The 26,370-nt window shown below is 42.6% G+C and overlaps 1 protein-coding gene across 1 annotated transcript in view; it reads right to left on the bottom strand.

Annotated features, from left to right (window-relative positions):
* The window catches only part of RAF1 (Raf-1 proto-oncogene, serine/threonine kinase), a 2,753,658-nt gene that overhangs the window by 1,973,405 nt on the left and 753,883 nt on the right, over positions 1 to 26,370 (bottom strand). The window lies entirely within an intron of this gene.

The following is a 26,370-nucleotide window of genomic DNA, read 5'->3' on the forward strand; positions in this document are numbered from 1 at the left end:
ATGCTGTCATGTGACAACAAAGTATTCACATGGAATGGTTTTGTGTATCGTTTTGTGTACAGCCTGTTGGTGTCAACCCTCAATATCGCTACATCAAGGAAGTTGATTTCATCTACAGAATTTATGGAAGTGAATTTTAAAAATGTGGTACTACTATTAACACACAAATTCAGATAACTGTTGCTTGGTTCCATTCCATAAAATAAAAAGGTCGCCCACAAATCTAAAAAATGAAATACATTTACTATAAGGACCTTTTAACAAATATTGATCTTCCTAAACCACCATAACAGCATTGGCATAGCTATTGGCACACGAGGTGCCCATAGCTACGTCATTGCTCTGCCAGTAAAAGGTTTTTCCAAATACAAAAACATTACAGGACAATTTCAAGTAACGTCTTTAGAAGTAAAATATGCCTAACTTCAAAGTTAGAATAAGTTATAAGAAACTTTTCTATACTCTCAATTCCAATTTAATTTGGAATCACCATGAAAAGTGAGACCACATCATCCATAGTAACAAGTAGGTAATCAGCAGTAAAGTACAGTTGTGTACACTTACCATAAATGTAGATGTTCGAGTGTATTCACTGTTGCAGTCATTACATTTGGGTAATCCTGCTGGCAGGTTGCCCTCAGTCAGCCTGAATTCCACAGTCCTGGGTCCTGCGTCGGCTGCTGTCGCCCCTTCCCTGACGTCAGGTTGTCAGGGATATAAAAGATGTAGCCGACGCCATTTTCTTTAGTTTTTCTTGCCCCAGACGTCAGGTGCCCCCTAACAGGGTAGCCAAAATTGATTTATTTATATATATATATATATATATATATACATATATATATATATATAAATATATATACACATGCACCAATATAAACTTTACCTTACTCTACAAGCAAATACACCACATAGGTTGTATAAATCAAAGGAGGAAAGATAGGTCCCACCGGAAGAAAAGGGGATGGCGGGTGGGTAACCTGGACTGCAACAGTGAATACACTCGAACATCTACATTTATGGCAAGTGTACACAACTGCACTATATTCTTCGTGTTTCACTGTTGCAGTCATTACACTGGGTAGAGTCCCAAAGCTATAGTTGGGGAGGCTGGAGCTAAACAGCGATAGGAGCGGCTATGAGGCCCTGCAGAACTGCAGTGGCAAAGCCTGCCCTGGATTTAGAGTAGAGTGGCAGATGATAATGCTTTGTAAAGGTGAGCACTGAACTCCAAGTAGCAGCCTCTAAAATGTCCTTGGTTGGTACTCCCCTGAGAAAGGCTTCTGAAGTGGCTGCAGCTCTGGTTGAATGTGGCCTAATGCCCTTGGGCACTGGCTTGCCATGGTGTAAGTAGCAGAAACGAATGCAGTGGCCTATCCACTTTGAAATTGTCTGCTTTGAGATGGCCTTTCCTTGTGATCCTGCAGCATATGCCACTAGTAATTGCTCTGTCTTTCCGAAAACTTTGGTTCTGTCCAACTAGAATCTAAGCTGTCTGTGTACGTCCAGAGAATGCAGAATTTTCTCCCCCTTGTTCTGTGGATTTGGATAAAAAGTTGGCAAATGAATAGTTTGGTTAAGAGCCACACTGGATACCACCTTAGGCATAAATGCTGGGTTTGTCCTCAGAGACCCTGTCGGGATAAAAAAATGATAAAAGGTTCCACAGCCATGAGTGCCTGTAGCTCTGAATCTCATCTTGCAGAAGTTATTGCTAGGAGCAGAGCTGTTTTTCAACATAAAAACTTTATGTCAGCAGTAGCAGCTGGCTCAAAAGGAGGCAGGGTGAGTTTTTCCAAGACATAGTTGAGGTCCCATGCAGGCATTGGTGATCTCCTTGGAGGTCTTACATTTTTGGCTCCTCTGAGGTACTGCTTTAATAAGGGTTGAGAAAAGATCGGTGGCTCTGTATTGTAATGAGCCGAAATGGCAGAAGAATGAATTTTAATAGATGAAAAAGATCTCAGTTAAAGTATTGCAAAATCTGAGGAATATTTGGCACAGCTGTATCAGTTCCTGGTTCCAAGCACAGAATCTCTTCCATTTTCCAGCATAAGATTTTCTAGTACAAGGCTTTCTGATTTCCAAAATGACATCCATCACAGCTTTACTGAGAGGTGTGTTTTGGATGACTACATTAACCGCCATGCTGCCAGGTTTAAAGCCCTGAGTTGCCTGTGCAGGATCTGATTGTTTTGCTGGGACAGTAGAGAAGGTATTTGAGGTAAGGTCCAAGCTGGGCATTGAGATATGTTCCTTAGTATTGGATACCAGTATTGGCGGGGCCAGTCTGGGGCAGTCAGTATCATCTTTGGCTTCTCCTGTTTGACCTTTAGGAGTACCTTGGCGAGGAGAGGCAGTGGGGGGAAAGGCATATACTGAAAGGTTTTTCCAGCTGAAAGATAGGGCGTCCATTCTCCATGCTTGTCTGTGATAAATCCTGGTGCAGAATCTTTTTAGTTGGTAGTTGTGAGGGGAGGCGAATAGATCTACGTCTGGGCATCCCCATTTCCTTGTTATCATGCTGAAGACTTGTGGATCCAGCTGCCACTCGTGGGGATCCATGAGGTTTCTGCTTAGTTCATCTGCCAGAGTATTTTTCCTTCCTGGCAGGAATTGTGCCTGCAGATGTACTTGGTAAGTCAATGCTGTGTCCCACAAAGTCATGGCTAGTCTGCAAACGGGGTAGGAATGTGTGCCCCCCTGCTTGTTTATATACCACATGACCGTGGTGTTGTCTGTCTTTATCAGTAGTTGTTCCGGATGAAGTAGGTCCTTGTAGGCTGTCAGGGCATTTTGAACAGCTAGCATCTTCCTGCCACATGGCCCCCCCCCATGCATAATCTGATGCATCCGTTGTTAGTGTCTGCCTGGCTGGGGGTAATGTGAATGGCTGTCCCTTGTTTTGGTGACAAGCCTTTGCCCACCATTGAAACTCGTGTTGCAGGCAGGGAAAGAGAGTAAAGTACAGTTTTGTACCTACCATAAATGTAGATGTTAGAGTGTTCACACTGCTGCAGTCATCACACTTGGGTTATCCTGCCGTCAGGCGGTCCCGCAGTCGGCCAGAGTTCCAAAGTCTTGGTCCGGCGTCAGTTGCTGTCACTTCTTCCCTGACGTCAGTGCCAGGGTATACAAAAGGCATCCAACGCCATTTTCTTCAGTTTTTCTTGCCCCAGATGTCAGGTGCCCCCAAGTAGGTAGGCAATACATATTGCTAATTAAACATGCAAAGGAAATAAAAGGAATACCTTTAGCTACAAGCAAATACACCACAAAGGTTGTTCAAGATAGAAAGATATAGAAAAGTTCAGCTAGGTCAGAGGGGATGAAGGGAGGGTAACCTGGACTGCAGCAGTGTGAACACTCGAACATCTACATTTATGGTAGGTACAAAACTGTACTATGTTCATCGTGTTACACTGCTGCAGTCATCACACTTGGCTTGAATCCCAAAGCTAAGGATGGGCGGTGGATCTAAACAGGGTTTGGAGAAGCTGGTAGGCCCTGCAGAACTGCAGTGGCAAAGCCAGCTCTGGTTTTAGAGTATAGAGGTAGGTTATAGTGCTTGGTGAAGGTGTGTAGTGAACTCCAAGTTGCAGCCTCCAAAATATCCTTGGTTGGTACCCCTCTGAGAAAGGCTGCTGATGTAGCTTGTAGTCCTGGTGGAATGGGACCTAATGCTGGCAGGTACAAGTCTCCCATGATGTGTGTAGCAGAAACGGATGCAATGTCCTATCCATTTTGAAATGGTCTGTTTTGAGATAGCTTTTCCTTGTGAGCCTGCAGCATAGGATACAAAGAGCTGGTCAGATTTTCTGAAAGCCTTAGTTTTATCCTAGTAGTAACGTAATTGCCTGTGAATGTCCAAAGAATGCAGGAGCCTTTCTCCTTTGTTCTGGGGGTTTGGGAAAAAGGTGGGCAAATGAATGGTTTGGTTTAAGGCCACACTGGATACCACCTTTGGCATAAAGGAAGGGTTAGTTCGTAGAGCGACTCTGTCTTGATGAAAAATTATGAAAGGCTCCGCTGCCATTAAGGCCTGTAGCTCTGAGACTCTTCGTGCTGAAGTTATTGCTAGCAGCAGGGCAGTTTTCCATGACAGAAACTGCAAATCAGCTGTAAAAGCTGGTTCAAAAGGCGGCAGTGTAAGCTTTTCCAGGACAAAGTTGAGATCCCAAGTTGGTGTTGGTGCTCTCCGGGGCGGTCTTAATTTCTTAGCCCCTCTGAGGTACTGTCTTAGCAGTGGATGCGAAAATATAGGAGGATCCATGTTGTAGTGAGCGGAAATCGCTGAGGTGTGGATCTTAATAGATGAAAGTCCTTTGTGCAACATCTCAGTTAAATAGTGCAAAATCTGAGGAATATTTGGAACAAGGGGATTTTGGCCTTTAGCCTGGTTCCAGGCACAAAATCTCTCCCATTTGTCTGAATAGGTTTTCCTGGTGCTGGGCCTCCTGGCCTCCAGAATGACATCCATAACAGCTTTAGAGAGAAGTGTTGACTGGTTGCTTAGGTAATTTGCCATGCAGCCAGATTTGTCTTGAGCTGGCTGTGTAAAATCTGATTGTTTTGCTGAGTGAGCAGGTGAGGAAGTTGAGGCAAAATCCATGCTGGGCCTTGAGCCATGTTCCTTAGTATTGGATACCAGTGTTGGCGTGGCCAGTCTGGAGCAATGAGCATCATTTGTGGCCTCTTTAATCTGGCTTTCAGCAGCACCTTTGCTAGAAGAGGCAGTGGAGGAAAGGCATACACTGTTAATGTTTTCCAACTGAATGAGAGGGCGTCCACTTTCCAAGCTAGTGGGGGGTATGTCCTTGAGCTAAATTTCCGAAATTGGCAGTTTTGTGGGTTGGCAAAACAGATCTATGTCTGGGCGCCCTCATTTTTGGGTTATCATTGCAAATACTTGTGGATCTAGTTGCCACTCGTGAGGATCCATGATGTTTCTGCTTAGATCGTCTGCCAATGTGTTTTTCTTTCCTGCCAGGAACTGTGCTTGTAGTTGAACTTGGTATTTCAGTGCTGTGTTCCACAAGGTCATTGCTTGCCTGCATAGGGGGTAGGTGTGTGCGCCCCCTTGCTTGTTTATGTACCACATTACCGTGGTGTTGTCGGTCTTTATTAGGAGTTGTCCTGGTTGTAAGAGGTCCTTGAAAGCTGTTAGGGCATTTTGTACAGCTAGCATTTCTTTTTGATTGATATGCAGATTTCTTTGATCTGTAGACCATTTGCCCTAAATGCACTGTCCTGCCATGTGTGCTCCCCAGGCATAATCCGATGCATCTGTTGTTATAGTTTGCCTGGCTGTGGGTAAGATAAAAGGCTGACCCTTATTCAGGTGACATGCCTGAGCCCACCATAGAAACTCCTGTTGAAGACAGGGAATGAGTGGTATCATTGTCTCCAAGGTGTGGCTGTGTTGAATCCATATGCTTTTCAGGTACCATTGTAATTTCCACACATGCAGTTTTGCAAATGGTATTAGTAGTATGCAAGATGCCATGAATCCCAAGGCCTGCAGAATTTTTCTTGCAGGGAGTTGGGACTTTGTTGCCATCATTTTGAAGTATTGAGTCAGTTGTTCTTGCTCGTCTGGCATGAGATAAGCCATCTGGGCCATTGTATTTAAGCTGGCACCCAGGAATACTATGTCTTGTGAGGGCACTAGTTTTGATTTCTTTTCGTTTACTGTGTACCATAGGCAACTTAATAGGTGTTTGACAAACGCCAGATGCTTTAAAAGAATGTCACTGCTTTCTGCTTGAATAAGGCAGTCGTCCAGGTATGGATATATTTGAATTCCTCTTTGTCTGCAGTATGCAATTACTGGTGCCAGGCATTTTGTGAAGACCCTGGGCGCAGTAGATAAGCCAAAGGGCAGTGCAGAGAATTGATAAGGAGTTGAACCTGCAATAAAGCAGAGATATCTTCTGCAGTTTTGTCTGATAGGGACATGCAGATATGCCTCTGAGATCCAACATTACTAGCCAAGCCTTCTTGCCCAGCATGGGAAGAAGTTGTTGTAGTGTTAGCATCTTGAATTTGGGTACTTGCAGATAGGTGTTTAGAATTGAGAGGTCCAAAATGGGTCTTCAGGCTTTGTCCTTTCTGGGGACTAGAAAGAGTCTTGAGTAAAATCCTTGTCCTTGCTCCTGTGTAGGTACCTGTTGAATGGCTCATATCCATGAGAGCTGTAATTTGTTTTTGAGCCTCTGCCCATTGATTTGGTGGCAGGTTTCGCATTCCTTTTATCCTTGGTAAAGTGTGAAAATGAAATCTGTATCCTTGTGAGACAATATTTAGGACCCATTTGTATTTTGCGATGATGCGCCAGTTGTCTGCAAAAAGTGCTAATTTTCCTCCCAAGGGAGCTGCCAAGAGAGATCTGCTTGGCAGTCTGAGGGTTAAGTCATTGTGTTTGTCTTCTGATAGCTTGGGACCTGTCTTCTCCTCCTTTCTGGGTTGTGGTACCACATTGTCGAGGCTTGTGAGGGCCTTGTGACTGACCTCTGCCCCTTGGGCGTCTGTATTTGCCCCTCTGTGGTCTGTCACAAGCTGGAAAGGACCAGTTTTTTGTTGGCCAATTTCTGCTGAAATGAGGGGGTTGAACCTGTAAAAAATCCTTGGCCGTCTGCATAGATTTTGCCTTATCCTCCATTTTCTTTAAAACCACTTCTGCTTTTACACTAAATAAAACATCCTGCTGTAGAGGTGCATCCAATAACTTTGCTTTAACATAATCCGGTAGGGTTTGTTCGTTTAACCAAGAATGCCTACGTATGACAGACCCAGTCACTGCTGCTCTACAGGAAGCCTCCAATGAATCAAATCCACATTGCAAAGTATGTTTTCCCACTTGTTCAGCTGCATGCAACAAATCTTGCATTTCTTTAAAATCAGGCTGTTCTGAATGTGTGATCATTTTTTGTTTTAATTGAGACATCAGGTATTGCTGATATTTTAACATGTGAAACTGGCAATTTAAGTCCCTCATGGCTAGAGTAGCTGAAGTATACACTTTCTTTCCCCATCTGTCTAGTGCTCTGGAATCCCTTTCAGAGGGTACAGAATTTTTAGCAAGAGAGGCCTTAACCCCTTTGGGACCCTGGGAAATGGTTTCTGGGTCAGCAACAGGGCTTTTATATAGGAATTTGTGTGAGTCAGGGACTCTGTAGTATCTGTCTGGTTTGGCTGGTGCAGGCGGTAGAGAGTCTGGGTTAAGGCTAGATTCTAAATATACATAATCCACAATGTCTAACACGGGTGGAATAGCCAGTGGTCTGTGCTGGGGTAGTAAAAGGAACTCTCGGCGCCTTTTCTTAGAATCAGAGTAATCCTGGCCTTCCCCAGTGGAAATGTTCCCTCATGGTATGTAAAGTTTCCCCAAAAGAGTAATCTTCTGGGGGTGATGCTGAGGGAATAGACTCTTCAGCATCAGAAGATTCATAAGGGGGAAAAAAAAAAGAGTATTCCTGTTCCTCTGAAGAATCTGAGGAAATTGAGACCTGGTCAGAGGAAGCATAATCCTCCTCCTGTCTTGGCCTTTTATCAGGAGGGGGATGGGAACCCCTGATTAGGGTAATTAAATCTTCAGCCATCTTAAGCATCTGTTTCTTAGGCATGGGGCCTTGTACTGGAGACTGCTGTACAGTCTTTTTGGCTTTTAAAGGAGTTTTCAGCTTTGCATAGGATTTAATGGTGAGTGTAGTTGGTCTGAAGACACCTTCTGCAACTGAAGGCGTTTCAACTGCACCGGAATCACCTTCAGCCCTGGAGTCGGAAGGGACTAAAGATGAAGGTTGTGGAGGCCTAGTAATCTCCGCTTGGGAATCGGAAGCTGCGGTTCTAAATCAGCGGTTGTCAGGGGCTGCGTAGGCACCTCACTGAAAACCGGAGAACTGGCGACGGTCCCAGCAGAGGCCTCAGAGTCTGGTTTGGGTCTCGGCTGCCTGTCCTTATCCTTGAGTTTTTTATGCATTCCGGTCGTCGGTTGCTCTGACGACATGGTATAACTAAATTTCCTACCAAAATAATGTCGGGTGAAATCAAACAGACGTTTTATAGTTCATTTATTAACAACCTGTGATGTCGTGGTCTGGGCCTAGGCAAGGAATACAATAAGAATGAAAGTCCTTATGAGGTATTTGCTTCCCACAAGAAATGCAATTGTTAACTTTTTCTGACATCGGACTGAGGCAAGAAAAGGTTCCCCAATGGGGTACTTAGCTTTATTGAAGACTTCGGTCTGAAATTCAATTTGAAAATCTCAGCAGTCGGCAGACCGGCACTTGCGAACTGCTTCTGCTTCGGGCACCGTGCGGCAAGAAAGACTGAAGAAAATGGCGTCGGATGACTCATATACCCATGGCGCACTGACGTCAGGGAAGAAGCGACAGCAACCGACGCCGGACCAAGACTTTGGAACTCTGGCAGACTGCGGGACCGCCTGACGGCAGGATAACCCAAGTGTGATGACTGCAGCAGTGTAACACGATGAACATTCATAGTTTCCAGTCTGTGGCAATGTTGAGTCCAAACACTTTTTAGGTACCATTGAAGTTTCCTCATACGCAGTCTTGCATATGGAATTAGTATGATCCAGGATGCCATGAAGCCCAAAGCCTACAGAATGTTTCTTGCAGATAACTGGGCCTTTTTGTTGCCAACATTTTGAAATAGGTAGTCAGTTGCCTTTGTTTGTCTTGCGTGAGATAAGCCATCTGGGCGGTTGTATTTAAGCTTGCACCCAGGAATATTATCTCTTGAGAGGGTACTAGTTTTGATTTCTTTTCGTTGACTGTGTACCCTAGGCATGTTAGAAGTCTTTTCACAAACGCCAGATGCTGCAGAAGAATGTCCTTGTTCTCTGCTTGAATGACACAGTCATCCAAGTAAGGATATATTTGTATTCCTCTTTGTCTGCAGAATGCAATTACTGGTGCCAGGCACTTTGTAAAGACCCTGGGCGCAGTAGCTAAGCAAAAGGGCAGTGCAGAGAATTGGTAATGCTTTGAGCCAGCCTTGAATCTGAGGTATCTTCTGCATATTTGTCTGATTGTGACATGCAGGTATGTCTCTTTTAGGTCTAAAGTCAAAAGCCAAGCGTTCTTGCCCACATGGGCAGAAACTGCTGCAAAGTCAACATCTTGAATTTTGGTATATCCAGTAATGTGTTCAGAATAGATAGGTGCAGTATTGGCCTCCAGGCCTTGTCCTTTCTGGGTACCAAGAATAGTCTTGAGTAAAATCCTTGTCTCTGCCCTTGCTCTGGTACTTGTTGAATGGCCCCCATGTCCATGAGGGATGAGACTTGTTTTTGTGCCTCTGCCCATTGATTTTTTGGCATTATCTGGCCAGCCGTTTGCCTTTGGCAGGGTATGGAAATGGAACTTGTAGCCTTGTGACACGATATTCTGAACCCATATGTCCTGGGTTATGATGTGCCAATTTTGAGAAAAAAGTGCAAATTTTTCCCCCTAATGGTGCTGCCAGGAGATATGTGCTTGGTGCAGGCAGGGGGGGGGAAGTAATTTGGACTGTTTTCTGTATGGCTGTGATTTGTCTTCTCCAACTTTGGAGGTAGAAGTACCCCATTGCTTTGACCTGTATGAACCTTGCACCTGGGATCTGCCTCTAGGGCGTCTGGATCTGCCCCTTTGAGGTCTGTATGACACAGGAAAGGACCAATTCTTTGTTGGCCAGTGTCTACTAAACCTAGGTGGCTGTACTTGTAAAAAAATCTTTGACAGTTTGCATAGATTTAGCTTTGTGCTCCATTACATCCGAGTGACGCCTCCAGGTGCATCTACAGTTACCTCCTACTGCTCCTCTAGGCGTCAAATATTACTTGTTCATACTTGCATTAATAATTCCAAAACCATGCTACATACAAGGTGTCAGAATATTTAATCTTGAAGCACACATTATGGCAAACACAACTGTATTGATATTTGACCTCTGTCAATGAGTATTTGTTAGAATTGTAAGGTGATAACTTCATTTTTAAAGACTCAGGCCACACCCACTAGGAGTTAAAGGTGCACACTCAAAAGAGTTGTACTGGAGGGAATGACACCTCTTCTGCTTTAACACCAAAGTATTATGCTGTAAAGGTGCATCTAATAATTTAACTTTGACATGATCAGGCAGATTTTGTTCCTTTAACCAAGCATGCCTCCTAATTATAGAGCCCGTAACTGCAGCCCTGCAGGAGGCCTCCAAAGAATCAAAACCACATTGCAAAGTATGCTTTCCAACTGCATTTCCATGTTTTCTGCACACTTAGTTTAACATTTTCCGTTTAAGCAATGTCATGACATGTAGCTGATATTTGAGCATATGAAACTGACAGTTTAAGGCCCTTATAGCCAAGGTAGCCAATGTGTAAACCTTTTTTCCCCATCTATCCAGTGCCACAGAATCTCTGTCAGAGGGGGTAGGGTTTTTTTGCAGCGGAAGCCTCAACTCTTTTGGGACCCTGTGAAGTAGTTTCTGTGTCTGCAGCAGGGTTTTTAAAAAGGAATTTATGAGAGTCAGGAACCCTGTAATATCTGTCAGGCTTAACAGGAGCTGGAGGTAAGGAGTCAGGGGTAAGACTAGACTCCGATAACACATCATCTACAATGTCTAACACAGGTGGAATGGCTAGTGGCCTGTGTTGGGGTAGTAAAAGGAAATCCCTGAGCCTCTTTTTAGATTCTGAAAAATCTTGGCTCTCTAAGTGGAAATGCTCCCTCATGGTATGCAAGGTTTCCCCAAAAGAATAGTCCTCTGGAGGAGAAGCTGAAGGTATAGAATTTTCAGCATCAGAATTCTCATAGGGGGGGAAGAGAATATTCCTGATCAAAAGAAATGGAAACCTGATCTGAAGATTCATAGTCAGTCTCTTGCCTAGGCCTCTTATCAGGAGGGGGATGGGAACCCCTGATCAAGGTAATCAAGTCTTCAGCCATTTTGAGCATTTGTTATTTGGGCATAGAGGCCTGACCATGTGGCTCTTAAGTTTCTTTGCTTTAGAAGGTGTTTTAGTCTTTGCCTTTGAAGCTGAAGCCGGTTTAATGTAAAGATGTTTAGGTCTGAATATACCCTAAGAAGCCGGTGCCTGCTCAGCGGCTCCGGACCCATCTGAAGGAATAGTATCCGAGGCTCCAATACCTTGAGTTGCCAGCGGCATGGCAGACTCCACGTGGGAGTCGGTAGCTGCCTGCGACTCTAAAGTAGCGGGCGTCAGGGGCTGCGAAAACACCTCACTGAGAACCGGCGAACCGGCAACTGGCTTAGGAGAAGCTTTGTCGTCGGTTTTGGGCCTCAGTTGTCTCTCTCTCTCCTTTTCTTTGCGTTTTTTGTGAACTCCGGTAGTCGGATGGCTATCAGACAACATTTCTGGATAATTAAACCGGCGTCCAAAACAGTTTAAAGCAAAATCATACCGAAGCTTAATAGTGTGCTGGTTAAATCTAGCACAAAACCGGCAACCAGAAACTCTGTGATCAGGGCCTAGGCAAGGAATACAGTAAGAAAGAAAATCCTTATGAGGTATTTGCTTTCCACAAGAAATACAATTATTTACTTTTTCTGACATTGGTCTGGAGCAAGAAAAAAGTTGCCCCAACGAGGTACTTAGCTTTATTGAAGATTTCGGATCTGAAACTTGAACACGAAAATCTCAGGAGTCGGCCGACCGGCACTTGCGAACTGCATCTGCTTCGGGCACCGCGCGGCAAGAAAGACTAAAGAAAATGGCGTCGGCCGCATCTTTTATACCCCTGATGACCTGGCACAGGACCCAGGACTTTGGAATTCAGGCCGAGTGAGGGCAACCTGCCAGCAGGATTACCCAAATGTAATGACTGCAACAGCAAAACACGAATATCATCATCCAATGTTTGTTTATGGTCATACAGATCTTTCAGAAAATGGTCAGTGTCCCTTAGGACCTGTGGTATTTCATTTAAAAATGGCCTTAAATGCATTTGAGACGATGTGTATACAAGAAGTGTATTAAATACAGAGTGTTGAAGGCAACAGAAATTACATGAAAAATAAAGAATGAAAGGAAGGCATTAACAAAATTGCAGGAAAATGTTAGCATTGTTATCAGGCCTGCTGATAAGGGGGGCCCTATTGTTGTCATGGACTCTCATATGTACACACAAGCTATGCAGCTATGCAGACTATGTTAGCAGACACCAGTTTTTATATGCAAATTACAAATGTTAAAATAAACAGAATGGTTAATCAGATAAAAGAGAAGTTAAAAGCATTGTTAAATGAAGGTCTTACAACTGAGCTCTATAACTTTTTCTTATAGAACATCCTGTTATTCCATGTATACAGGGGTTACCTAAAGTTCATAAAAGTAAAACTAATCCAGCAATGAGACCTATAGTCTCAGGGAGAAGATGGTCCACTGAGCCTATTTCTATATACATAGAAAATAATTTAAGGCCATTTTTGAATGAAATACCATAGGCTCTAAGGGACACAGAACATTTTCTGAAAGATCTGTATGACCATATACAAACATTAGATGCTAACTCTGATTACCTACTTGTTACTATGGATGATGCGGTCTCACTTTTCACGGTGATTCCGAATTAAATTGGATTTGAGAGTACAGAAAAGTTTCTTATGACTTATTCTCACTTTGAAGTTAGGCAGATTTTACTTCTAAAGGCTTTACTTGAAATTTTCTTATGCTGTAATGTTTTTGTATTTGGAAAAAACTTTTATTAGCAGAGCAATGGCGTAGCTATGGGAACCTCGTGTGCCAATAGCTATGCCAATGCTGTTATGGTGGTTTGGGAAGATGAATATTTGTTAAAAGGTCCTTATAGTAAATATATTTAATTTTTTAGATTTGTGGACAACCTTTTTATTTTATGGAATGGAACCAAGCAACAGTTATGTGAATTTGTGTGTTATGTTAATAGTAGTACCACATCTTTAAAATTCACTTCCATAAATTCTGTAGATGAAATCAACTTCCTTGATGTAGCGATATTGAGGGATGACACCAACACGCTGTACATAAAACAATACAAGAAACCATACCATATGAATACTTTGTTGTCACATGACAGCATGCACCCTCAGCACATTTTTAAGAATGTTGTAAGAAATCAAGCTTTTAGAGCTTCTGGGCTGAATGGAAGGGAAGCAGACTTTATAGATTGCACTGACAATGTTATTAAAAATTTAACAGAGAGAGGTTATGATGAGAAGATGGTAAAGAATAATGTACAGGAAGTGGTCAAACTTAAGAGATTTAGCAGCAAAACCTTATTTCTCAGACAGAAGTGCTTCTAGTAACGTTAAAAATACCAATATTATAAGGAAACTTAAGATGCTCCTATACTACTCATCTGATGTATATAAATATATGGGCATAGTAAAGAAAACTTGGGGTATTTTAACCTCAAAGACATTAGTTATGTTACTGACCATGAACCTAGGTTTCTGTTTAAAAATGAGCTGTCCCTTAAAAGGAAGCTACGTTTTCCAAGGAATTAATTTAAAGTTTCAGAGTATGAAGGTTTAACTATGTGTGGACGGTGTAATTATTGTAGTTACTTGAACACTAGTACTAAATTTATGCACCTAGATGAAAAAAGGGGATACACTTAACATTTCTGCTACATGTAATACTAAACATGTGGTATATCATGTACATTGCTTGAAATGTTTTAAATTCTATGTTGGGAAAACTGATAGGGCACTTAAAGATCGAATCAGAGAATATTTATATCACATTAACAGAAGGGATAAAGTTAGTGCACTTTCTAAGCATGTCAGTGACAATGATGATGGACATATTTTTAAGTTTACTGTGATAGGAAGGGTTAATGAGAACATCAGAGGTAGTGATGTCCGCAACAAAACTGAGGCCTTAGAAGCCAAATGGATTGTTAGACTGAAAGCAGACTGTGGGCATGGTTTAAATGACCATATATAAAGAAGAGACCACTTTTTCGATGAAAAGGTTTTTCATATGCATTTACATTTTAAGTATTAGACTTTAATATATGCATTTTTTGGATGTAGTCTGTTCTGGAATAAACTACTTTGAAACTGGAATCTGCAGCCTGCTCCTGGTCCTTCTTTGGTTTGATTTATCTATTAAGCCTATTCTGAAAATCAAATCTAATTGCCTGTCTTAATGTGGCAAGGTCAAGGACGTTTGTAATTTTCAGTATTTTTATATGTATTTATGACAGAATTTTTTGACATCCAGCAACTTTTTTCATTTTACTCTTATGAAAGCTTTTATATTTATTTTTATGGACTAGATATCTGAAGGAACATTTATTAACATTTACTTTATGCAACACATTTTATGTAAGCATATTTTATTGAAGTATTTTTTAAGTGTGCACTTCTACAGCTAATTTTAAATGTGTATTTAAGAGTGTGTGCTTCTTTAAATATTGATGATCCAGGCATGAAACCTCTTTCTGAGTCTTTAAAAAGGAAGGAAGTAACTCTTGTACAGTTTCTGATGAAGTTCATGTGTTTTGGAACAAATGCGCTAAACATGTGGTGAATAAGTATTTGGCTGGGACTTTTGGTGCAGTGCATTTTATTTCCAAGTTTACTTAGTACGCTGTTTTGTGGTTTATTTTATCCAGTTTTTTTCTGTTTCTGAAGTATGTGCATACACAAGAAATCTGCAAAACATGGTGCAGTGAATAATCACAGAGCACACATACTAGGCTGGAAAGATAAAGTACAACTGTGTAAGAAACTTAACACAACAATATGTATTTCAGTATGCTGTAGACGTAAATTTGGGAACTCTGGCAGAGGCAGGGTCCCACAAGCATCACACCATTCCTCTCACTGGGAATGACTTCTCCTTCCTTGGGATGTTGCAGTGCTCTAGTATGAAAATGTACAACAGCTCTCACAACCTTTAGTTCTGTAAGCTGCCATTGCACAAATCCCAGTGCTTCCTGGGGGACCTCCCAGCCTACGCCAAGCAAACCTGAAAACTCTGTTTCCTCAGATAAACCATGACTAGCAGAAACTACAAAAGGCAGACATGCATGTGTATCTGTGTGTGTTGGGGGAGGTGGACTGATTATCTATCCCCATTCCTGGGTACCCAAAACAGCATAAAATGGGATGGAGGGAGGAAAATTATATTGCATCAGTGATTATGACAATTTATTCAAATAGTTAACCAGGGTAGCTGACTGATTCCCAAAGACCTTTTTCAGACTCAGCCTGGAAGCACTATCTGATTAAGTGACTTGCTCTGAACCACAGTTAGGCAAACTGCGGCTGAAGGAATCAAAGCCTGGATTACAAGAAGCAGCTTATGAGTCTACTGGAGCATCTCCTATTAAGGTAATTTCATTACACAACTGCACTGTGTTCTTCACATGGATCACTGTTGCAGTCATAACCTTTGAGAAGATTCCCAAAGCTTTCCTGTTGAGTAGGCAGGCTATGCCCAGCCTGCCATGCTTAGAAGAGTGCACAAATGACCAAGTACCTGCCATGGGAATGCTCTATGAACTTTCCCATCTAATAAAAATAATAGTGGAAGCTGTGGCTCTAGTATATTGTGGTATGACACAAGGAGCAGATGTCTTTGAATGGATAGTGTAGAAGAAAGTAATACAATGAGCCAGCCATTTCAAAATTAGTGTCTGAAAACTGTTTTCTCTTAGCAGCAAAAGCATTTCGTAGTTTTTCTCATATTCTTCATTCTGTGTAGCCAATTTCAATTTACATGTGAATATCCAAGGAATGCAAAATCATTTTCCCCTCCCCTTATTCTGCGGATTAGGGTGAAAAACTGGAAGCAGACAGCCTGGTTCAGGGTAAGCCCTGTAACAACTCTTGGCAAGGATTTTTTTCTGAAACAAACAAGGTAATCAGTTTTTATACTGAACACTATATTGGGTTATTTACACATAACAGAATGATGCTTAGAGATCATACTAGTTAATACTATTACTAGTTAATGCAACTACAACCAAAAAAGCTGTTTTACATAGATTCATAGGTGTATACTAGGCTAACAATCACTAGGGCCCTTTATAAGCCTAGCCATGCAACTCAAATGTGTCCCGTAAGTTTTATGTTTTAAACATTTACATAGGGGGCGATTACTGTTATGACACAATTTACTGACTGCATCTGTCCATCAGAGACCAGGGGTGATTTTCGATTTCCCATCCGATGGTCGAAGCTAAAGTTAAATCTGGTTTGTGAGTGACTTTGTTTCACATAGATGGGGAGCCTGTTCCAGAGACGGGGAATCCTCTGAGATGCATATCAGTCTCTCCAACATATTTTATTTATGTTGCAAATCTTAGATCTTTAGATCTAGTAGTCCTGATGCTGTCTGTCCATCAGATTACGACCCAGGGATGCCTTGTATGCTAGGCATAGATAACCCCTCTCAGTAGTCTGTAGGAGACGGGACTACAGAAATAGGGCTTTGAGGTGATTCACATAGGACATTCTGTTTATACAAGGAACCTTTACAGACGGTCCATTTGTTGGATTTGGTCAGGTACATACCGAAGGGAGCATTACACTCAATGATGGGTCTGATGAGGGCAGAGTATAGTGGTACAATAACGTCCCTTGACCAAGATGCCATACACTTATAAGCTGAGCAACACAGAAGGATTTCCTTACTACTCTCTATATGTGTTCCCAGATCCCTGACTAGTACGTCAACTCTTAGGAGTGTATAAGATGTAGTTTCCTGGGGTGGTCAACTTCCCAAAAGGTACTTCAATACATTTCTTTGCATGGAGTTTTAAGCCATGACTTTGGCACCAGTAATTTGTCTGTGTCAGACCCTCTTGTAAGATTTTAGTGTCTTGGGGGATTATACGACTGATCTCAGTTTGCAATCTGTAAATTTGGTCAGCCAGAGGCCTTTGACATTAAGTCTCGACTTCTAAGAAGTAGATGCCAAAGAGGAGTGGGCCCAGCACACAGCCTTGAAGGACCCCACTGGTGAATGGCCTCTTTGAAGAGGTGGGTGTCACCAATCCTAACTGCCTGGGTCTGATCTGTGAGCCAGATTACTATCCAGCATGTTATATATGGATTTATAGGGCTGGGAGGGTTGCCTAATGCTTAAGGTGTTTGCCTTAAAAATACAAGGTGCAGGGTTTGAGTCTCACAAGGGATAATTGGCAAAGCTTAAAATTGCTCACAAGGGCAGTTAGTTTTTAGGGGGAGGGTGGCCTAATGGTTAAGGTGTTTGCCTTACAAACACAAGGTGCAGGGTTTGAGTCTCACAAGGGATAATTGGCTTGGCTTAAAATGGCTCGCAAGGGCAGTTAGTTTAGTACTAATCTATCTAATCTATAGGTAGGTACTAGGCTATTGGCCCGAGGCCTATACAAGCCTAGCCAAAAAGGTACCCTGGCTTTCGCCACCCAAAAAAATTATTTTCCTGTGCCCCTGTCAAGCAGAACCACAGAAGTGATCCCCGGGGTGAATTTCCTATTACCCATCCAATCATCAAGATTTTGCTTGAAGAGTGCTAATGAGGAGCTCTGTCTGACAGACAGGCAGTCTGTTCCAGAGTATGGGAAGTCTCTGGGACAGGAATCTATCCCTCCAGCATGTTCTGTTGATTGTGGTGACAAGGTTTAGGTGCCTAAATGTGTAGCTTGGAGGGATTGGGATTTCTTTAAGTGGAGCATGTCCAGCAGCTCTGGGCTTGACATAGCTTTGTATGTTAGGCAGAGATCGTCTCTGAGCAGGCGATATGAGACGGAGTAAAGCTGGAGTTTTTTGAGTCGGTCTGCATAGGGTATCTGTTTGAGGCCAGTAATCCTCTGAGGTATTTCTGCGGCCTTTCCAGTTGGAGTAGAGGTCTTGTGAGGTACATACCAAAAGGGGCGTTGAACTCTATAATAGGTCTAATGAGTGATGAGTAGAGGGGAACAATGACCTCTTTTTTTCTGGATGAGAAACCTTTTGTGATGGTGTGCCATGTAGAAGGATTTCCTGACCACTGTGGCGATGTGGTTATCAAAGGAGAGACTACTGTCCACCTGTGTCCCAAGGTCTCTCATCACACTTTCGGTGTTAAGTAGACTACCGCCTATGTGGTAGTTCATGGGTACAGAGTTTTTACCAAAGGGGATGACAATGCACTTTTTGGCATTGATCTTGAGACCACGGCTTTCACACCAGGCATCTGTCTCATTGAGGCCCTTTTGTAGGATGTCCACATTGTTAGGAGTTTTGATTATGGCTCCTAGTTTGCAGTCTTCTGCAAAGTTAGTTAGCCAAAGACCTCTGTGTTAGCCTGTACTTCAGAGAAGTAGATACCAAACAGGAGAGGACCCAGGACTGAACCCTGTGGTACTCCACTTGCCACTGGTCTGAAGTCTAATTTGGAGTCTGCGACTTTCACAGTGTGGGTTCTGTCAGTAAGCCAGTTGGCAACCCATCTTGTGACATAGGGATTTATACCTAGTTTAGTGAGTTTATCTATAATTCCAGAGTGTGGGGATGGTGTCAAACGCCTTGGCAAGATCTAGATAGGCTGTGTGAACCACCTTACCCTCATCTATGGCTTTGGTGACTGCTTCAAAGAAGTCTATCAGGTTTAGGAGACATGACCTGCTTTTTACAAATCCGAACTGTGTGGGGTCCAGAGTTTGGAGATCTCCAATGTCTTTATGAGTTCTATGATGATACGTTCCATGGCCTTGCAGACCAGGCTCATCAGGCTAATGGGGCGGTAGTTACCAGGGTCTGTTGTGGAACCCCCTTTTGTGGACTTGGATAACCGTTGCGGTGCACCATTCAATGGGCACAAAGCCTGAGGTGAGGCTATGATTGAACATGGTACTTAGGTGGGGTGCCAGCTCATTCTGTAGTTCATGTAGAAGGCAACCTGGGATACTGTCAGGTCCAATGGATGCTGTGTTCTTGTTTTTGGAGAGTGAGGTTTTTACCTGTGCAGCCGTGATTACAGGAACTTTGCATTCTTTCGGTATAAAGATGGGCCCTTTAGGGGGTGGGAGGGGGGTAGAGTTAGCACTGAATCTATCTGCCAGGATGTTGGCAATATCAGTTGGCTCTGTATATTTATTGTCATTGTGCTGTAACTCAGAGCAGATCTGAGTGTTGCCATTGAGATTCTTGACATAGCTATAGAATGCTTTGTGGTTGTCGTTAGAATCAGTGGCGATTTTGTTTTCATAACTAGCTTTGGAGGATTTTATAAAGGATCTCAGCTTCTTACTGAGGCTGACCAGGGAGTTCCTCCAATCATGGGATTTTACTCTTTTCTGCAACAGTTTCTTTCTTCTGTTGTAGTTTGCTTATGGCAGAAGACCACCAGATTGGCTTCCTTTTTTTGGAGGATAGCATCTTGGTTCTGTTAGGGATAGCACGATCCATGCACTCGTGTAAGTGCTTATAAAGTGCATTTGTGTAGGATTCAGCAGTCGTACCTCTATTGTCCATCTGCATGGATGTCATGAAGCGCCACACTCTGTCTTAAGAAGCGTGAAGTTGGGTTTGGAGAACTTTTTTACGGTTGTTTTCCTAATGTGGGGGGGTGGGGTGGGAGCAGGATGTGGATGTCTAGGGTGATTAGCTTGTGGTCGGATCTGACCAATGAGGAGCTGACCTCTAGTGTGGAACACCGGTCGCCCATGTTGGTGATGACCAGGTCTAGGATACTGCTGCCCCTAGTGGGGTGTGGATAAATTGATCCAAGGCATTGGAATTGATGAATTCCAGAAAATGTTGAGCAAAAGAGTTGGTACACGAGTAGTTTTCCCAGTTAATGGTGGGGTAGTTGAAATCACCCATTATTAGGGTGTTGGGTTGTACCTTAATATTTTCTAGTGCATCAAGAAAAAGAGGAGTGGGAATCCTGGGGCATGGTGGGGGATCTGTACCAAGCTACAATCTGGATTGCAGTTTTTCCCAGAGTTAGTTGAACTTGGATAATCTCGGATGTATTACGTTGAGCAACTAGCTTGGAGGTGTGGATATCCTTAATGAATATGGACACGCCTCCACCTTTAGTGTTTCGGTCCAGGATTGGTGGCCGAAAGATGTGATATGAATTATAGCCTGGTAATGCAGGGGTGCTCTCTGGAGCTTTGAACCAGGTCACTGCACAGATGTCGATGTTCTCCATTTTAAGGAGCGCCTCGAGTGAGTGCTTTTTGAGGTTTAGACTTCTAGAATAGAGTAGCATTACCCTCAGATTTTGCTTGCTTGTACCTGTTACGGTGGTGAATTTGTCATTTGAACCTTGCCTAAAAAAAGGCACTACAGGGGTGGCAAGAGCCTTTGCCAGTATCCGGAATACCAAGGGCGACAGGTGCAGGCTATCTCTGGCAAAGCAGAGTGGTCTGTCGACCATGTCATCCCAGGCAGACAGATACTGGATCCCCTTTGAATGACACCAGAAGCTTAGCCAATTGTTGAATTCAATCATTTTGTCCTTGTACTGTGGTATCATTCTGGGTGATGGCAGTACGCTACTCAGGGCTAGGGTCATACTTGCCAGGGCTACAAGATCAGAGAGCTCCTCCATGTCTCTTCATATAGTCCAGGGAGGTACGTCTCAGGTCATTCACACAAACATGGACAATGACAGAGTCAAATATACACTTGTTGTGGAGTGACCTTAGTGTGTGCATTATGTGGCGGATCCTGGCACCAGACAGAGAGCCGACAGTAACTTTCTCCTTGTTTAGCCTAGTGAGTGGAACATCAGTGTGCCTGACTATAGTCTCACCTATGACTAGAGTGTTGGGTATGTTATGCCTTATGGGCTGTAGTTGAGTGGCACACTGAGTAGGTGGGCTGTGTGTCATTTGGGTTGTGTTGGGGGGGGTGCTTGCATTTCTGCTTTGGAGGTCTCGGTTGTTTGGGCAGATTTTTACTGACAGCCTCCGCAAATATAGGTGTGTGTTTTCTGCTTGTGTGTTTTGGTGGTGTAGGTTTTAAGAGACTATTGCCTAATTCCACAAGTTTGTTAATGCCAGAGAGCGGTATTATATTTAAATGACTTAGCCAGGTCAAGGTAGGCAGTATGCACTGTTTTACCCTCATCCACTGCTTTGGTGACATTCTCAAAGAAGTCCACCACATTCATTAAGCATAACCATTCTTTGACAAAGCCAAACTGTGATAGATTCAGTGTCTGAAAGTCTCCTGTCTTTGTTGACCATTTCCATGACAATTCTTTCCACTGCTTTGCATATAAGATTACTCAGACTAATGGGTGTGTAGTTTTCAGAATCTGCAAATGGTTTGCCCTTATGAAGTGGGATGACTGCTGCAGCTTTCCATTTTTGTGACGAAGTCCGTTTTAAGAATATAGATAAATTGTAACATCAGTGGTCCTAACAGATCATGTTTTAGACTTTTCAAGTGATATCCTGGGATATTATAGAGGCCCACTGAGGAGGCATTCTTGGTCTTAGCAAACGCAGCCAGGAAATGTTCTCTATTTGTAGCTGGAGAGATGAAGTTCAAAGTTATTTCTTGAAAGGTGGCTGGGGGTGAGTAGAGGGTAAAGTTGGAACTGAATTTGTCAGCCACTACACATTTGCTGCATCACCTGGCTCAATGAATGTGGCATGATTAACCACCAGTTCAGCACACTGCTGTGTGCTGCCTTTGAAGTTTCAGACACAGCTAAAGAAGGCCTTTTGCCTAGGAGGCTATTTTGACCTCAAAACTGGATTTACTGGACTTAATTAGCCCTCTGTGCTGCCTGTTTATTTCAATGAAGTTGTACTTATTATTATGAGTTGTACTCCCTAATTTTAGTCTTGCTTTTTTTTCTTTTGCTGTACAACTTGTTTAATCTGGGATGGCACCAGGTTGGTTTGTTTTTGGAGTTGGTTTTGGGCTTACATCTGGTAGGTACAGCAGCTCTATGCAGACATTTACATGGTTGTACAGAGTTTCTCTGTACAATTCTGCATAGGCTGCTGAGTTTTCTGGATTTTGAGAGGCAATGAATTTTGACATACCATTGCCAATAAAAATTCCCAACTGTTACTGGGTTTAATAGGGTTACCAAACCGAGTTTGATTTCAAAAGAGACAGCTTTATGGTCAGACATTACCAGTGAGGACATGACTTTGGGGGTGGTGCAGCTTTCTTCCACATTTGAGAGCACAAGGTCCAGTATGCTGCAACCTCTGGTGGGCGTATGCATTAACTGGTTAAGGATGCTTGTATTTACTATGTCCAGGAATCTCTGGGCCTGCAGATTTGAGACCATGTAGGTTACCCATGGTATAGAAGGATAATTAAAGTCCCCTATAAGTAAAGTGTTAGGTGGATGGGGAGCATCTCCAATAGGTTTACGTATGTGCTACGAGTTTCATGGGACATACAGGGTTGATCTATAATTTTTTAGGACATGGTACAGGATTTTATCTGTGGTGACCTACAGGTGGAGAAACTCCAGCTCATCCTTCTGTTTAACCAACTTAGAGGTATGTTTGTTATTGATGTACATTGAGACACCTCCACCTTTAGTCCCTTGTCTGTGCAGCTACTGGTTTAAAAGTATGAAGGCACTGAAATCTTGCACAGCAGGAATACTCTGCAGCTTTAAACCACGTCTCAGTAAATGCACAGATGTCTATATTCTCTAAGGTGGGGGAGAGCGTCAAGGGAGTTTAGCTTTTTGTTTAAGCTCCTTGCACTGAGCTTTAACACCCTGAGGTTCAGTTGAGTTGATTTTGCTATGTCGGTAGGTTTGTTAATGTCATTGCCTAAAAAAGGTAATGTGGGGAAGGATAAAGTCTTAGCCATTACTCAAATGCCTTAGGTGTAGACCACCCTTGGCAAAGCAACATGATTTGTTAACCATGCCTTCCCATGGTGTCAAATACTGGATCACCTTAGAATAACATCAGAAACACAGCCAATTGTTAAAATAAATCATCTTTTGTTGGTATTGTGGCATCATTCTTGGTGAACTAATATGCTGCTCAATGATGGGCTCATAACAGCCTGAGACACACAGTCAGACAGATCTAGGTCTCTCTTCATATAGTCTGCGGAGGTACGCCTCAGGTCATTTACAGCTACATGGACTATGATGAAAGCATACTGGTACCTGTTGTGCAGTGACTTGAGTGCTTGCTTAATTTGGCAGATCCTAGCCCTGCATAGGCAACTAACCTTTTTTTTTCTTTAGCCTGATTAGAGAGGTATCAGTATGTCTTATAATGGAGTCCCCTAGAGTCATAGGAAGTGTGTTTGCTTGCCCTATTAGCTTTGTATTTGGGGCTCCACTAATTGAGGCTTTATTTATGTATGCTGTTAGGTGCTGCTTTTGTTGAGTGCTTCTGGGTTTGCTGAGGATAATCTGTGCTGATGGGGGTCTAGGTGGTCTTTTTGTTTAGGAAGACTGCATTTAAGTGCCTCAGCATATGTTGGGCTGTGTGTGTTGCATGCTGTGCATGGGGAGTGCCGTGTGCGTGGTTTTGACAACCTGTGTGCTTTCATGAGAGAGTTTAGCCTCCAGTGACATTGTGTATGTACACTCTCACATATTGTATCAATTACTTTAAGGATTACGTGGTTGCCAATAAACATGAGACAATTGTTACATGGTCTCAAGATACACATCCATTGGGTGGCTACAAAGAAATTAGGATATACATATCCATGTTGTTCAGTCTCCTAACTGGTGAGCTGCAAGGGTGTGGCATGCAAGAGTTAACAGCCGACTATTAAGGGTGCTTTTTTTGGAAGGGGTTGGAAGTAGGCTAGGCTATAAAACACTAAATTTAACAGTTTTCCCACTGAATGTGCAACTCGCTGCTCTAAGCTTGTCAATGTGCAGAAATTTTGCTCTACATTTACTGCTTTACAAGGTAATGCGTTATGGGCAGTTCTAAAGGGAAAACATGCTTCCAGATGTTTGGGTCTGTACAGGGCACTGGCATGAATAGCATCTCTGTGCAAATGTGGCAAATTTTTACTTGCACTGGAAATACAGAAAAATGACTACTGAGCCTTCTGGCCAATAAAACAACTAGACTTACAGCTCATTTGTGTGCTTTACAACCAAGACAAGCCAGGCAAACACTCACTACCATTAGATGAATAATCCTAGTCCTCAATGTAAAAAACATGTATGGAGTGAATTGCTACCACAGACTAATTTAAACTCAAGGAAAGGCCTTAAGTAATTCAAGATAACAGCAGTGCACTTTAAACAGCTTATAAAAGTGTGATTACTCAGTAAAAGCACTTTCCCAAGAGCCACTCAACTGTGCAGAATTTCCAAAGGCACTAAAGCAAGGTAAGCATATTAATAAGCCCTCTGGCTAATAAAACAACTACATGCAGGAACCTCTAGTGTTTCCCCAAACCTACACAAACAAGCTACCAGCCACTGCCACTAGATGGAAAAAAAAATCATCTGACCTCTTGATGTGAAAACACAGAAGAGAGTAAAAACACACTACTTTATCCAATAGCTATCTAGCTAACTAAACAGACAATGAGAGGCAAAATACACTTTTTTCAAAATAAGCACAAAGAAAGGCAAATAAAGAATTTAAGATATCAACAGCAGCATAGAAAGGGAGGAGCTTATAAAGCTCAATTTACAGTAAAGGGTGGGCAGCTTAAAAATCACCAGGTTTAAAAACACAGATTAAGAAATGGGAGGATGGGTGGGAAAACAACCATCAAGAGTCAACAGTGCTTGTAGTTTTTGCAAGCCTTGAGTCTTATCAGAAAAGATAAAGCCAGAGATAAACTATGTGTATTTAAGTATCACTCGAGAAACAAATTAACCAATTAAAGAAAGCAAGCATGTGAAATGTGCAGCCTGGGTAATTTAAGTGACTATCTGTCACACAGGACAAATTCACCGGGTCAAGCAGATTTATCAAAACAGAAAATAAAATGGAACACGTAAAACAGAAAGCAGTTCTGTTTAAGCAACTCTCAGACAAAAAACAGATTACTTTCCTCAGTAAAAAGGAATTACCAACAGTGCTTGTAGTTTTACAGGCCTTGCATCTTATCAAAAAAGAAAAGGCCACAAACATACTCTGTGTATTAAGTATCACTTGACAGTGGCAATGGCCGCTGATTCACAGGGTACATGGGTTAGTTTCTCCAGCACCAATTTCCAAGTCCCCTCATGGAGTCACTGCTCTCCTGGAAGTCCTTAGATGGAGTGTTTCCTGATCCAAGGCCAGCCAATGAGAAAGCAGGTTGAGGCAGCAAAGAAACCTACCTTGAATGAGGCATATGCTGGCCCTGCTGCAAAAACTGCAGACAAGTATTACAGAAACAATGACACTCCTGCTAAGGATTCTGATTCTTACTTTGGCACTACAAGTAGAATACTTTCCACTTGTTTAATTAAGGCTGCCTTGTACCGAGCCCTATTGTTTCTTTCATATCTTTAGCATGTCCTCTGAGAAGAGGTGCCTATCTGTCCATCAAGGACCCTGTATTCTGGGTTAAACACTGTACATGCCAATACACTGCTACTGGTATGTCCAATGTCATTTGTATCAGCAAGGAAAGTCAATTATGCCTGCGAGAAATGTGCCATTAGCAGCATTTTGTCCTTTTCTCCCTTCTTTCTAAATCTCCCGGAATGAGAGAGACTGGATGGTACGCACACAGAGGACAACCTGCCTAGATCAAGTCACCCACTGCCAAAGCCTCCAAGCACTGAGATATACAGCACAACTTCTTCAGTTATTTACTGCACAAATAAAAAGGCAAGTCTGTTTCTGGCAAGCTGCATCTATGTATTAGATTCAAGAAGGGTGCCTTGTCTAACATCTTCTCATGAAGATATGAAATTGTCCTGGTTAGATCTGCTAGAACACTGTACCGAGATGAAATGTAAGAAGCTCTCAGAATAATGCAGGATTATACAGCAATTTCCAAGTCTTCTGTGGACAATCTGAAAAGAGGGTAAAAGTGAGTTTCCCCATATGTTTTGAGTACCACATTGTTCTGCTGTCTATTAATAGGTGCAAAACCCCGAATCACCTGAATGCTCTGAAAGCCCTGAGTGCTAGGATCACTGCCATCAATTTCTTAATACCGATATGCCTGTTGAGCTGTTTCTTTTCACCAAGTATCCTGTACTCTGAGATTAGTTTAATGGGCTTCCCAGGCTGACTCTAAAGCATGTACAACCAGGGCTCGAGTCTAAGCCAACCGAAAAAGTAAACCCAGGTTCATAGGTGTGTACTAAGCTAATGGCCAAGGAGCCTTTGCAAGCCTAGCCCATAGGATTACCCTGGCATCGTGTAGTTCCCAGTGCCTCTGTCAGGTAGAGCCACTGTAGTGATCCCCGGGGTGAATTTTCTATTTCCCATCCACTCATCAAGATTTCTCTTGAAGAGA

The sequence above is a fragment of the Protopterus annectens genome, chromosome 7.part0 (assembly GCF_019279795.1).
Source record: "Protopterus annectens isolate FY-2018-M chromosome 7.part0, PAN1.0, whole genome shotgun sequence".
In the NCBI taxonomy this organism is placed as follows: Eukaryota; Metazoa; Chordata; order Ceratodontiformes; family Protopteridae; genus Protopterus; species Protopterus annectens.